The 13654-nt window shown below is 45.2% G+C and overlaps 11 non-coding genes across 11 annotated transcripts; all 11 read right to left on the reverse strand.

Annotated features, from left to right (window-relative positions):
* Positions 1 to 72: 72 nt before the first annotated feature.
* Positions 73 to 263, reverse strand: LOC141188364 (U2 spliceosomal RNA). The gene has a single exon (XR_012262464.1). It is a non-coding gene; the product is annotated as a U2 spliceosomal RNA (small nuclear RNA).
* A 1122-nt stretch (positions 264 to 1385) lies between these two features.
* Positions 1386 to 1576, reverse strand: LOC141188365 (U2 spliceosomal RNA). Its single transcript, XR_012262465.1, has one exon. It is a non-coding gene; the product is annotated as a U2 spliceosomal RNA (small nuclear RNA).
* Positions 1577 to 2697: 1121 nt separating this feature from the next.
* LOC141186788 (U2 spliceosomal RNA) lies at positions 2698 to 2888 on the reverse strand. Its single transcript, XR_012261034.1, has one exon. It is a non-coding gene; the product is annotated as a U2 spliceosomal RNA (small nuclear RNA).
* A 1120-nt stretch (positions 2889 to 4008) lies between these two features.
* On the reverse strand, positions 4009 to 4199 carry LOC141188366 (U2 spliceosomal RNA). The gene has a single exon (XR_012262466.1). It is a non-coding gene; the product is annotated as a U2 spliceosomal RNA (small nuclear RNA).
* A 1122-nt stretch (positions 4200 to 5321) lies between these two features.
* LOC141184338 (U2 spliceosomal RNA) lies at positions 5322 to 5512 on the reverse strand. The gene has a single exon (XR_012259103.1). It is a non-coding gene; the product is annotated as a U2 spliceosomal RNA (small nuclear RNA).
* Positions 5513 to 6631: 1119 nt separating this feature from the next.
* Positions 6632 to 6822, reverse strand: LOC141188367 (U2 spliceosomal RNA). Its single transcript, XR_012262467.1, has one exon. It is a non-coding gene; the product is annotated as a U2 spliceosomal RNA (small nuclear RNA).
* A 1122-nt stretch (positions 6823 to 7944) lies between these two features.
* LOC141188369 (U2 spliceosomal RNA) lies at positions 7945 to 8135 on the reverse strand. Its single transcript, XR_012262468.1, has one exon. It is a non-coding gene; the product is annotated as a U2 spliceosomal RNA (small nuclear RNA).
* A 1121-nt stretch (positions 8136 to 9256) lies between these two features.
* LOC141188371 (U2 spliceosomal RNA) lies at positions 9257 to 9447 on the reverse strand. The gene has a single exon (XR_012262470.1). It is a non-coding gene; the product is annotated as a U2 spliceosomal RNA (small nuclear RNA).
* A 1119-nt stretch (positions 9448 to 10566) lies between these two features.
* On the reverse strand, positions 10567 to 10757 carry LOC141188372 (U2 spliceosomal RNA). The gene has a single exon (XR_012262471.1). It is a non-coding gene; the product is annotated as a U2 spliceosomal RNA (small nuclear RNA).
* A 1122-nt stretch (positions 10758 to 11879) lies between these two features.
* Positions 11880 to 12070, reverse strand: LOC141188373 (U2 spliceosomal RNA). The gene has a single exon (XR_012262472.1). It is a non-coding gene; the product is annotated as a U2 spliceosomal RNA (small nuclear RNA).
* Positions 12071 to 13191: 1121 nt separating this feature from the next.
* Positions 13192 to 13382, reverse strand: LOC141188374 (U2 spliceosomal RNA). Its single transcript, XR_012262473.1, has one exon. It is a non-coding gene; the product is annotated as a U2 spliceosomal RNA (small nuclear RNA).
* Between the last annotated feature and the right edge of the window lie 272 nt (positions 13383 to 13654).

Here is a 13654-nt window from a genome sequence, read left to right on the forward strand (position 1 = left end):
ATCCGACAAACAAGCAAAATGAACAAAAAGCATTGAATTCAATTCTTTCTGATTTTAGAAACTGCATTAAAGAAGGGGTGCACCGGTCCTGGAGATACTGCAATACCAGGTCAATGCGTGGAGTGGACAGAGCAAGCTCTTTTTCCATCTCCCTGTTCTAAAAATCCATTTAATATATGGTCCCCAGATAGGGGACGTATCAGATATTAAACTGATAAGAACAGATACTACACTTGATCTTAGCCAAAAGGCCGAGAAGCGATAACCAGAATTGGTTTCCGACTACGGTGCCACCCAAGGATTCTGAAAAGTCCATTTGTGGAGATGGCCACCTGGACTCCCGTTAAGAAGACATGCTGTCAACCTCTAGATCCCTCACATGCCTGCACTTTTCGGCTTGCTGCTGCTGCAATCCACGCGTTTTAGATCTGCATAACTCCACCTCTTTTAGCACAGTACCCTCAACCCCCGGCTGTTCCCACCCGCCTCAACACCGTTGGAAGGGAGGAGAACCAATTAAGGCGGGGGGGGGGGGTGGAACGAGCAGCTGTCTACCCTTAGCAGGAGGGTTGCTGATTAATTACCTCTCCTGCTGCTGCTGCTGCTGGCTGTCCAGCAGCAGACTGAAGGTGGCTGCTGCTGTGCGCAGGTATATAAAGGCTCAGAGCCTATTATGACACGCGCAGCCAGCGTTCCATTGCTACATTCCGTCTACTGCAGGCGGGATACCTGGATGGCTGAATGTCACTGAGAAGCTCACAGAGACCGCCATAAGCAACAGTTTAAAAGAATGCCACAGACTAATCAACCAAACTTTTTGGGTTGGTTTCTCTTTTATAGTCTGCAGGCATTAAATGAAAGAAGTCAGTGTTCCAGCAGAGGGAGACAACGTTTCAGAAAAGGCATTGTAGCAAACCAAAAAAGAAATTTTAAGCGCAGCAGAGTAACCAGCTCACATACCTGTTAGCTCAGGTGAGTTTAAAAGGCTGCTGTTGATAACAAGGGCATTTGCTAAATAGATGGTGTGTGTGCAACAATATACTGAAAGGTCAATTATATTGTGCAGCTTATCTCACCACCTGTAGTTATTTAGGTGAAAGCTCCAAAATGCTTGCCTAATATGTCTGTTTATCCAAAAGGAAGTATAGAGGGAGAGCTAGATAGATAGCATTGCATTACATTACATTACATGGCAATGCAATGCACAGTTGCTGAAGTTGAACCAAAATGAGCTTGTCATCTGGCTTCTGCAACTTTTAACATGAAAAATCCAATGAGGAGAAGAAAAGCAAAGCCAAAGAGTCCATCCCAAAATCCGACAAACAAGCAAAATGAACAAAAAGCATTGAATTCAATTCTTTCTGATTTTAGAAACTGCATTAAAGAAGGGGTGCACCGGTCCTGGAGATACTGCAATACCAGGTCAATGCGTGGAGTGGACAGAGCAAGCTCTTTTTCCATCTCCCTGTTCTAAAAATCCATTTAATATATGGTCCCCAGATAGGGGACGTATCAGATATTAAACTGATAAGAACAGATACTACACTTGATCTTAGCCAAAAGGCCGAGAAGCGATAACCAGAATTGGTTTCCGACTACGGTGCCACCCAAGGATTCTGAAAAGTCCATTTGTGGAGATGGCCACCTGGACTCCCGTTAAGAAGACATGCTGTCAACCTCTAGATCCCTCACATGCCTGCACTTTTCGGCTTGCTGCTGCTGCAATCCACGCGTTTTAGATCTGCATAACTCCACCTCTTTTAGCACAGTACCCTCAACCCCCGGCTGTTCCCACCCGCCTCAACACCGTTGGAAGGGAGGAGAACCAATTAAGGCGGGGGGGGGGGTGGAACGAGCAGCTGTCTACCCTTAGCAGGAGGGTTGCTGATTAATTACCTCTCCTGCTGCTGCTGCTGCTGGCTGTCCAGCAGCAGACTGAAGGTGGCTGCTGCTGTGCGCAGGTATATAAAGGCTCAGAGCCTATTATGACACGCGCAGCCAGCGTTCCATTGCCACATTCCGTCTACTGCAGGCGGGATACCTGGATGGCTGAATGTCACTGAGAAGCTCACAGAGACCGCCATAAGCAACAGTTTAAAAGAATGCCACAGACTAATCAACCAAACTTTTTGGGTTGGTTTCTCTTTTATAGTCTGCAGGCATTAAATGAAAGAAGTCAGTGTTCCAGCAGAGGGAGACAACGTTTCAGAAAAGGCATTGTAGCAAACCAAAAAAGAAATTTTAAGCGCAGCAGAGTAACCAGCTCACATACCTGTTAGCTCAGGTGAGTTTAAAAGGCTGCTGTTGATAACAAGGGCATTTGCTAAATAGATGGTGTGTGTGCAACAATATACTGAAAGGTCAATTATATTGTGCAGCTTATCTCACCACCTGTAGTTATTTAGGTGAAAGCTCCAAAATGCTTGCCTAATATGTCTGTTTATCCAAAAGGAAGTATAGAGGGAGAGCTAGATAGATAGCATTGCATTACATTACATTACATGGCAATGCAATGCACAGTTGCTGAAGTTGAACCAAAATGAGCTTGTCATCTGGCTTCTGCAACTTTTAACATGAAAAATCCAATGAGGAGAAGAAAAGCAAAGCCAAAGAGTCCATCCCAAAATCCGACAAACAAGCAAAATGAACAAAAAGCATTGAATTCAATTCTTTCTGATTTTAGAAACTGCATTAAAGAAGGGGTGCACCGGTCCTGGAGATACTGCAATACCAGGTCAATGCGTGGAGTGGACAGAGCAAGCTCTTTTTCCATCTCCCTGTTCTAAAAATACATTTAATATATGGTCCCCAGATAGGGGACGTATCAGATATTAAACTGATAAGAACAGATACTACACTTGATCTTAGCCAAAAGGCCGAGAAGCGATAACCAGAATTGGTTTCCGACTACGGTGCCACCCAAGGATTCTGAAAAGTCCATTTGTGGAGATGGCCACCTGGACTCCCGTTAAGAAGACATGCTGTCAACCTCTAGATCCCTCACATGCCTGCACTTTTCGGCTTGCTGCTGCTGCAATCCACGCGTTTTAGATCTGCATAACTCCACCTCTTTTAGCACAGTACCCTCAACCCCCGGCTGTTCCCACCCGCCTCAACACCGTTGGAAGGGAGGAGAACCAATTAAGGCGGGGGGGGGGTGGAACGAGCAGCTGTCTACCCTTAGCAGGAGGGTTGCTGATTAATTACCTCTCCTGCTGCTGCTGCTGCTGGCTGTCCAGCAGCAGACTGAAGGTGGCTGCTGCTGTGCGCAGGTATATAAAGGCTCAGAGCCTATTATGACACGCGCAGCCAGCGTTCCATTGCCACATTCCGTCTACTGCAGGCGGGATACCTGGATGGCTGAATGTCACTGAGAAGCTCACAGAGACCGCCATAAGCAACAGTTTAAAAGAATGCCACAGACTAATCAACCAAACTTTTTGGGTTGGTTTCTCTTTTATAGTCTGCAGGCATTAAATGAAAGAAGTCAGTGTTCCAGCAGAGGGAGACAACGTTTCAGAAAAGGCATTGTAGCAAACCAAAAAAGAAATTTTAAGCGCAGCAGAGTAACCAGCTCACATACCTGTTAGCTCAGGTGAGTTTAAAAGGCTGCTGTTGATAACAAGGGCATTTGCTAAATAGATGGTGTGTGTGCAACAATATACTGAAAGGTCAATTATATTGTGCAGCTTATCTCACCACCTGTAGTTATTTAGGTGAAAGCTCCAAAATGCTTGCCTAATATGTCTGTTTATCCAAAAGGAAGTATAGAGGGAGAGCTAGATAGATAGCATTGCATTACATTACATTACATGGCAATGCAATGCACAGTTGCTGAAGTTGAACCAAAATGAGCTTGTCATCTGGCTTCTGCAACTTTTAACATGAAAAATCCAATGAGGAGAAGAAAAGCAAAGCCAAAGAGTCCATCCCAAAATCCGACAAACAAGCAAAATGAACAAAAAGCATTGAATTCAATTCTTTCTGATTTTAGAAACTGCATTAAAGAAGGGGTGCACCGGTCCTGGAGATACTGCAATACCAGGTCAATGCGTGGAGTGGACAGAGCAAGCTCTTTTTCCATCTCCCTGTTCTAAAAATCCATTTAATATATGGTCCCCAGATAGGGGACGTATCAGATATTAAACTGATAAGAACAGATACTACACTTGATCTTAGCCAAAAGGCCGAGAAGCGATAACCAGAATTGGTTTCCGACTACGGTGCCACCCAAGGATTCTGAAAAGTCCATTTGTGGAGATGGCCACCTGGACTCCCGTTAAGAAGACATGCTGTCAACCTCTAGATCCCTCACATGCCTGCACTTTTCGGCTTGCTGCTGCTGCAATCCACGCGTTTTAGATCTGCATAACTCCACCTCTTTTAGCACAGTACCCTCAACCCCCGGCTGTTCCCACCCGCCTCAACACCGTTGGAAGGGAGGAGAACCAATTAAGGCGGGGGGGGGGGGTGGAACGAGCAGCTGTCTACCCTTAGCAGGAGGGTTGCTGATTAATTACCTCTCCTGCTGCTGCTGCTGCTGGCTGTCCAGCAGCAGACTGAAGGTGGCTGCTGCTGTGCGCAGGTATATAAAGGCTCAGAGCCTATTATGACACGCGCAGCCAGCGTTCCATTGCCACATTCCGTCTACTGCAGGCGGGATACCTGGATGGCTGAATGTCACTGAGAAGCTCACAGAGACCGCCATAAGCAACAGTTTAAAAGAATGCCACAGACTAATCAACCAAACTTTTTGGGTTGGTTTCTCTTTTATAGTCTGCAGGCATTAAATGAAAGAAGTCAGTGTTCCAGCAGAGGGAGACAACGTTTCAGAAAAGGCATTGTAGCAAACCAAAAAAGAAATTTTAAGCGCAGCAGAGTAACCAGCTCACATACCTGTTAGCTCAGGTGAGTTTAAAAGGCTGCTGTTGATAACAAGGGCATTTGCTAAATAGATGGTGTGTGTGCAACAATATACTGAAAGGTCAATTATATTGTGCAGCTTATCTCACCACCTGTAGTTATTTAGGTGAAAGCTCCAAAATGCTTGCCTAATATGTCTGTTTATCCAAAAGGAAGTATAGAGGGAGAGCTAGATAGATAGCATTGCATTACATTACATTACATGGCAATGCAATGCACAGTTGCTGAAGTTGAACCAAAATGAGCTTGTCATCTGGCTTCTGGAACTTTTAACATGAAAAATCCAATGAGGAGAAGAAAAGCAAAGCCAAAGAGTCCATCCCAAAATCCGACAAACAAGCAAAATGAACAAAAAGCATTGAATTCAATTCTTTCTGATTTTAGAAACTGCATTAAAGAAGGGGTGCACCGGTCCTGGAGATACTGCAATACCAGGTCAATGCGTGGAGTGGACAGAGCAAGCTCTTTTTCCATCTCCCTGTTCTAAAAATCCATTTAATATATGGTCCCCAGATAGGGGACGTATCAGATATTATACTGATAAGAACAGATACTACACTTGATCTTAGCCAAAAGGCCGAGAAGCGATAACCAGAATTGGTTTCCGACTACGGTGCCACCCAAGGATTCTGAAAAGTCCATTTGTGGAGATGGCCACCTGGACTCCCGTTAAGAAGACATGCTGTCAACCTCTAGATCCCTCACATGCCTGCACTTTTCGGCTTGCTGCTGCTGCAATCCACGCGTTTTAGATCTGCATAACTCCACCTCTTTTAGCACAGTACCCTCAACCCCCGGCTGTTCCCACCCGCCTCAACACCGTTGGAAGGGAGGAGAACCAATTAAGGCGGGGGGGGGTGGAACGAGCAGCTGTCTACCCTTAGCAGGAGGGTTGCTGATTAATTACCTCTCCTGCTGCTGCTGCTGCTGGCTGTCCAGCAGCAGACTGAAGGTGGCTGCTGCTGTGCGCAGGTATATAAAGGCTCAGAGCCTATTATGACACGCGCAGCCAGCGTTCCATTGCCACATTCCGTCTACTGCAGGCGGGATACCTGGATGGCTGAATGTCACTGAGAAGCTCACAGAGACCGCCATAAGCAACAGTTTAAAAGAATGCCACAGACTAATCAACCAAACTTTTTGGGTTGGTTTCTCTTTTATAGTCTGCAGGCATTAAATGAAAGAAGTCAGTGTTCCAGCAGAGGGAGACAACGTTTCAGAAAAGGCATTGTAGCAAACCAAAAAAGAAATTTTAAGCGCAGCAGAGTAACCAGCTCACATACCTGTTAGCTCAGGTGAGTTTAAAAGGCTGCTGTTGATAACAAGGGCATTTGCTAAATAGATGGTGTGTGTGCAACAATATACTGAAAGGTCAATTATATTGTGCAGCTTATCTCACCACCTGTAGTTATTTAGGTGAAAGCTCCAAAATGCTTGCCTAATATGTCTGTTTATCCAAAAGGAAGTATAGAGGGAGAGCTAGATAGATAGCATTGCATTACATTACATTACATGGCAATGCAATGCACAGTTGCTGAAGTTGAACCAAAATGAGCTTGTCATCTGGCTTCTGCAACTTTTAACATGAAAAATCCAATGAGGAGAAGAAAAGCAAAGCCAAAGAGTCCATCCCAAAATCCGACAAACAAGCAAAATGAACAAAAAGCATTGAATTCAATTCTTTCTGATTTTAGAAACTGCATTAAAGAAGGGGTGCACCGGTCCTGGAGATACTGCAATACCAGGTCAATGCGTGGAGTGGACAGAGCAAGCTCTTTTTCCATCTCCCTGTTCTAAAAATCCATTTAATATATGGTCCCCAGATAGGGGACGTATCAGATATTAAACTGATAAGAACAGATACTACACTTGATCTTAGCCAAAAGGCCGAGAAGCGATAACCAGAATTGGTTTCCGACTACGGTGCCACCCAAGGATTCTGAAAAGTCCATTTGTGGAGATGGCCACCTGGACTCCCGTTAAGAAGACATGCTGTCAACCTCTAGATCCCTCACATGCCTGCACTTTTCGGCTTGCTGCTGCTGCAATCCACGCGTTTTAGATCTGCATAACTCCACCTCTTTTAGCACAGTACCCTCAACCCCCGGCTGTTCCCACCCGCCTCAACACCGTTGGAAGGGAGGAGAACCAATTAAGGCGGGGGGGGGGGGTGGAACGAGCAGCTGTCTACCCTTAGCAGGAGGGTTGCTGATTAATTACCTCTCCTGCTGCTGCTGCTGCTGGCTGTCCAGCAGCAGACTGAAGGTGGCTGCTGCTGTGCGCAGGTATATAAAGGCTCAGAGCCTATTATGACACGCGCAGCCAGCGTTCCATTGCCACATTCCGTCTACTGCAGGCGTAATACCTGGATGGCTGAATGTCACTGAGAAGCTCACAGAGACCGCCATAAGCAACAGTTTAAAAGAATGCCACAGACTAATCAACCAAACTTTTTGGGTTGGTTTCTCTTTTATAGTCTGCAGGCATTAAATGAAAGAAGTCAGTGTTCCAGCAGAGGGAGACAACGTTTCAGAAAAGGCATTGTAGCAAACCAAAAAAGAAATTTTAAGCGCAGCAGAGTAACCAGCTCACATACCTGTTAGCTCAGGTGAGTTTAAAAGGCTGCTGTTGATAACAAGGGCATTTGCTAAATAGATGGTGTGTGTGCAACAATATACTGAAAGGTCAATTATATTGTGCAGCTTATCTCACCACCTGTAGTTATTTAGGTGAAAGCTCCAAAATGCTTGCCTAATATGTCTGTTTATCCAAAAGGAAGTATAGAGGGAGAGCTAGATAGATAGCATTGCATTACATTACATTACATGGCAATGCAATGCACAGTTGCTGAAGTTGAACCAAAATGAGCTTGTCATCTGGCTTCTGCAACTTTTAACATGAAAAATCCAATGAGGAGAAGAAAAGCAAAGCCAAAGAGTCCATCCCAAAATCCGACAAACAAGCAAAATGAACAAAAAGCATTGAATTCAATTCTTTCTGATTTTAGAAACTGCATTAAAGAAGGGGTGCACCGGTCCTGGAGATACTGCAATACCAGGTCAATGCGTGGAGTGGACAGAGCAAGCTCTTTTTCCATCTCCCTGTTCTAAAAATCCATTTAATATATGGTCCCCAGATAGGGGACGTATCAGATATTAAACTGATAAGAACAGATACTACACTTGATCTTAGCCAAAAGGCCGAGAAGCGATAACCAGAATTGGTTTCCGACTACGGTGCCACCCAAGGATTCTGAAAAGTCCATTTGTGGAGATGGCCACCTGGACTCCCGTTAAGAAGACATGCTGTCAACCTCTAGATCCCTCACATGCCTGCACTTTTCGGCTTGCTGCTGCTGCAATCCACGCGTTTTAGATCTGCATAACTCCACCTCTTTTAGCACAGTACCCTCAACCCCCGGCTGTTCCCACCCGCCTCAACACCGTTGGAAGGGAGGAGAACCAATTAAGGCGGGGGGGGGGGTGGAACGAGCAGCTGTCTACCCTTAGCAGGAGGGTTGCTGATTAATTACCTCTCCTGCTGCTGCTGCTGCTGGCTGTCCAGCAGCAGACTGAAGGTGGCTGCTGCTGTGTGCAGGTATATAAAGGCTCAGAGCCTATTATGACACGCGCAGCCAGCGTTCCATTGCCACATTCCGTCTACTGCAGGCGGGATACCTGGATGGCTGAATGTCACTGAGAAGCTCACAGAGACCGCCATAAGCAACAGTTTAAAAGAATGCCACAGACTAATCAACCAAACTTTTTGGGTTGGTTTCTCTTTTATAGTCTGCAGGCATTAAATGAAAGAAGTCAGTGTTCCAGCAGAGGGAGACAACGTTTCAGAAAAGGCATTGTAGCAAACCAAAAAAGAAATTTTAAGCGCAGCAGAGTAACCAGCTCACATACCTGTTAGCTCAGGTGAGTTTAAAAGGCTGCTGTTGATAACAAGGGCATTTGCTAAATAGATGGTGTGTGTGCAACAATATACTGAAAGGTCAATTATATTGTGCAGCTTATCTCACCACCTGTAGTTATTTAGGTGAAAGCTCCAAAATGCTTGCCTAATATGTCTGTTTATCCAAAAGGAAGTATAGAGGGAGAGCTAGATAGATAGCATTGCATTACATTACATTACATGGCAATGCAATGCACAGTTGCTGAAGTTGAACCAAAATGAGCTTGTCATCTGGCTTCTGCAACTTTTAACATGAAAAATCCAATGAGGAGAAGAAAAGCAAAGCCAAAGAGTCCATCCCAAAATCCGACAAACAAGCAAAATGAACAAAAAGCATTGAATTCAATTCTTTCTGATTTTAGAAACTGCATTAAAGAAGGGGTGCACCGGTCCTGGAGATACTGCAATACCAGGTCAATGCGTGGAGTGGACAGAGCAAGCTCTTTTTCCATCTCCCTGTTCTAAAAATCCATTTAATATATGGTCCCCAGATAGGGGACGTATCAGATATTAAACTGATAAGAACAGATACTACACTTGATCTTAGCCAAAAGGCCGAGAAGCGATAACCAGAATTGGTTTCCGACTACGGTGCCACCCAAGGATTCTGAAAAGTCCATTTGTGCAGATGGCCACCTGGACTCCCGTTAAGAAGACATGCTGTCAACCTCTAGATCCCTCACATGCCTGCACTTTTCGGCTTGCTGCTGCTGCAATCCACGCGTTTTAGATCTGCATAACTCCACCTCTTTTAGCACAGTACCCTCAACCCCCGGCTGTTCCCACCCGCCTGAACACCGTTGGAAGGGAGGAGAACCAATTAAGGCGGGGGGGGGGGGTGGAACGAGCAGCTGTCTACCCTTAGCAGGAGGGTTGCTGATTAATTACCTCTCCTGCTGCTGCTGCTGGCTGTCCAGCAGCAGACTGAAGGTGGCTGCTGCTGTGCGCATATATATAAAGGCTCAGAGCCTATTATGACACGCGCAGCCAGCGTTCCATTGCCACATTCCGTCTAATGCAGGCGGGATACCTGGATGGCTGAATGTCACTGAGAAGCTCACAGAGACCGCCATAAGCAACAGTTTAAAAGAATGCCACAGACTAATCAACCAAACTTTTTGGGTTGGTTTCTCTTTTATAGTCTGCAGGCATTAAATGAAAGAAGTCAGTGTTCCAGCAGAGGGAGACAACGTTTCAGAAAAGGCATTGTAGCAAACCAAAAAAGAAATTTTAAGCGCAGCAGAGTAACCAGCTCACATACCTGTTAGCTCAGGTGAGTTTAAAAGGCTGCTGTTGATAACAAGGGCATTTGCTAAATAGATGGTGTGTGTGCAACAATATACTGAAAGGTCAATTATATTGTGCAGCTTATCTCACCACCTGTAGTTATTTAGGTGAAAGCTCCAAAATGCTTGCCTAATATGTCTGTTTATCCAAAAGGAAGTATAGAGGGAGAGCTAGATAGATAGCATTGCATTACATTACATTACATGGCAATGCAATGCACAGTTGCTGAAGTTGAACCAAAATGAGCTTGTCATCTGGCTTCTGCAACTTTTAACATGAAAAATCCAATGAGGAGAAGAAAAGCAAAGCCAAAGAGTCCATCCCAAAATCCGACAAACAAGCAAAATGAACAAAAAGCATTGAATTCAATTCTTTCTGATTTTAGAAACTGCATTAAAGAAGGGGTGCACCGGTCCTGGAGATACTGCAATACCAGGTCAATGCGTGGAGTGGACAGAGCAAGCTCTTTTTCCATCTCCCTGTTCTAAAAATCCATTTAATATATGGTCCCCAGATAGGGGACGTATCAGATATTAAACTGATAAGAACAGATACTACACTTGATCTTAGCCAAAAGGCCGAGAAGCGATAACCAGAATTGGTTTCCGACTACGGTGCCACCCAAGGATTCTGAAAAGTCCATTTGTGGAGATGGCCACCTGGACTCCCGTTAAGAAGACATGCTGTCAACCTCTAGATCCCTCACATGCCTGCACTTTTCGGCTTGCTGCTGCTGCAATCCACGCGTTTTAGATCTGCATAACTCCACCTCTTTTAGCACAGTACCCTCAACCCCCGGCTGTTCCCACCCGCCTCAACACCGTTGGAAGGGAGGAGAACCAATTAAGGCGGGGGGGGGGGGTGGAACGAGCAGCTGTCTACCCTTAGCAGGAGGGTTGCTGATTAATTACCTCTCCTGCTGCTGCTGCTGCTGGCTGTCCAGCAGCAGACTGAAGGTGGCTGCTGCTGTGCGCAGGTATATAAAGGCTCAGAGCCTATTATGACACGCGCAGCCAGCGTTCCATTGCCACATTCCGTCTACTGCAGGCGGGATACCTGGATGGCTGAATGTCACTGAGAAGCTCACAGAGACCGCCATAAGCAACAGTTTAAAAGAATGCCACAGACTAATCAACCAAACTTTTTGGGTTGGTTTCTCTTTTATAGTCTGCAGGCATTAAATGAAAGAAGTCAGTGTTCCAGCAGAGGGAGACAACGTTTCAGAAAAGGCATTGTAGCAAACCAAAAAAGAAATTTTAAGCGCAGCAGAGTAACCAGCTCACATACCTGTTAGCTCAGGTGAGTTTAAAAGGCTGCTGTTGATAACAAGGGCATTTGCTAAATAGATGGTGTGTGTGCAACAATATACTGAAAGGTCAATTATATTGTGCAGCTTATCTCACCACCTGTAGTTATTTAGGTGAAAGCTCCAAAATGCTTGCCTAATATGTCTGTTTATCCAAAAGGAAGTATAGAGGGAGAGCTAGATAGATAGCATTGCATTACATTACATTACATGGCAATGCAATGCACAGTTGCTGAAGTTGAACCAAAATGAGCTTGTCATCTGGCTTCTGCAACTTTTAACATGAAAAATCCAATGAGGAGAAGAAAAGCAAAGCCAAAGAGTCCATCCCAAAATCCGACAAACAAGCAAAATGAACAAAAAGCATTGAATTCAATTCTTTCTGATTTTAGAAACTGCATTAAAGAAGGGGTGCACCGGTCCTGGAGATACTGCAATACCAGGTCAATGCGTGGAGTGGACAGAGCAAGCTCTTTTTCCATCTCCCTGTTCTAAAAATCCATTTAATATATGGTCCCCAGATAGGGGACGTATCAGATATTAAACTGATAAGAACAGATACTACACTTGATCTTAGCCAAAAGGCCGAGAAGCGATAACCAGAATTGGTTTCCGACTACGGTGCCACCCAAGGATTCTGAAAAGTCCATTTGTGGAGATGGCCACCTGGACTCCCGTTAAGAAGACATGCTGTCAACCTCTAGATCCCTCACATGCCTGCACTTTTCGGCTTGCTGCTGCTGCAATCCACGCGTTTTAGATCTGCATAACTCCACCTCTTTTAGCACAGTACCCTCAACCCCCGGCTGTTCCCACCCGCCTCAACACCGTTGGAAGGGAGGAGAACCAATTAAGGCGGGGGGGGGGGGGGTGGAACGAGCAGCTGTCTACCCTTAGCAGGAGGGTTGCTGATTAATTTCCTCTCCTGCTGCTGCTGCTGGCTGTCCAGCAGCAGACTGAAGGTGGCTGCTGCTGTGCGCAGGTATATAAAGGCTCAGAGCCTATTATGACACGCGCAGCCAGCGTTCCATTGCCACATTCCGTCTACTGCAGGCGGGATACCTGGATGGCTGAATGTCACTGAGAAGCTCACAGAGACCGCCATAAGCAACAGTTTAAAAGAATGCCACAGACTAATCAACCAAACTTTTTGGGTTGGTTTCTCTTTTATAGTCTGCAGGCATTAAATGAAAGAAGTCAGTGTTCCAGCAGAGGGAGACAACGTTTCAGAAAAGGCATTGTAGCAAACCAAAAAAGAAATTTTAAGCGCAGCAGAGTAACCAGCTCACATACCTGTTAGCTCAGGTGAGTTTAAAAGGCTGCTGTTGATAACAAGGGCATTTGCTAAATAGATGGTGTGTGTGCAACAATATACTGAAAGGTCAATTATATTGTGCAGCTTATCTCACCACCTGTAGTTATTTAGGTGAAAGCTCCAAAATGCTTGCCTAATATGTCTGTTTATCCAAAAGGAAGTATAGAGGGAGAGCTAGATAGATAGCATTGCATTACATTACATTACATGGCAATGCAATGCACAGTTGCTGAAGTTGAACCAAAATGAGCTTGTCATCTGGCTTCTGCAACTTTTAACATGAAAAATCCAATGAGGAGAAGAAAAGCAAAGCCAAAGAGTCCATCCCAAAATCCGACAAACAAGCAAAATGAACAAAAAGCATTGAATTCAATTCTTTCTGATTTTAGAAACTGCATTAAAGAAGGGGTGCACCGGTCCTGGAGATACTGCAATACCAGGTCAATGCGTGGAGTGGACAGAGCAAGCTCTTTTTCCATCTCCCTGTTCTAAAAATCCATTTAATATATGGTCCCCAGATAGGGGACGTATCAGATATTAAACTGATAAGAACAGATACTACACTTGATCTTAGCCAAAAGGCCGAGAAGCGATAACCAGAATTGGTTTCCGACTACGGTGCCACCCAAGGATTCTGAAAAGTCCATTTGTGCAGATGGCCACCTGGACTCCCGTTAAGAAGACATGCTGTCAACCTCTAGATCCCTCACATGCCTGCACTTTTCGGCTTGCTGCTGCTGCAATCCACGCGTTTTAGATCTGCATAACTCCACCTCTTTTAGCACAGTACCCTCAACCCCCGGCTGTTCCCACCCGCCTGAACACCGTTGGAAGGGAGGAGAACCAATTAAGGCGGGGGGGGGGGG

This window comes from Phyllobates terribilis, unplaced genomic scaffold (assembly GCF_046119375.1).
Source record: "Phyllobates terribilis strain yellow unplaced genomic scaffold, ASM4611937v1 Scaffold_40__1_contigs__length_11209783, whole genome shotgun sequence".
Classification (NCBI taxonomy): domain Eukaryota; kingdom Metazoa; phylum Chordata; class Amphibia; order Anura; family Dendrobatidae; genus Phyllobates; species Phyllobates terribilis.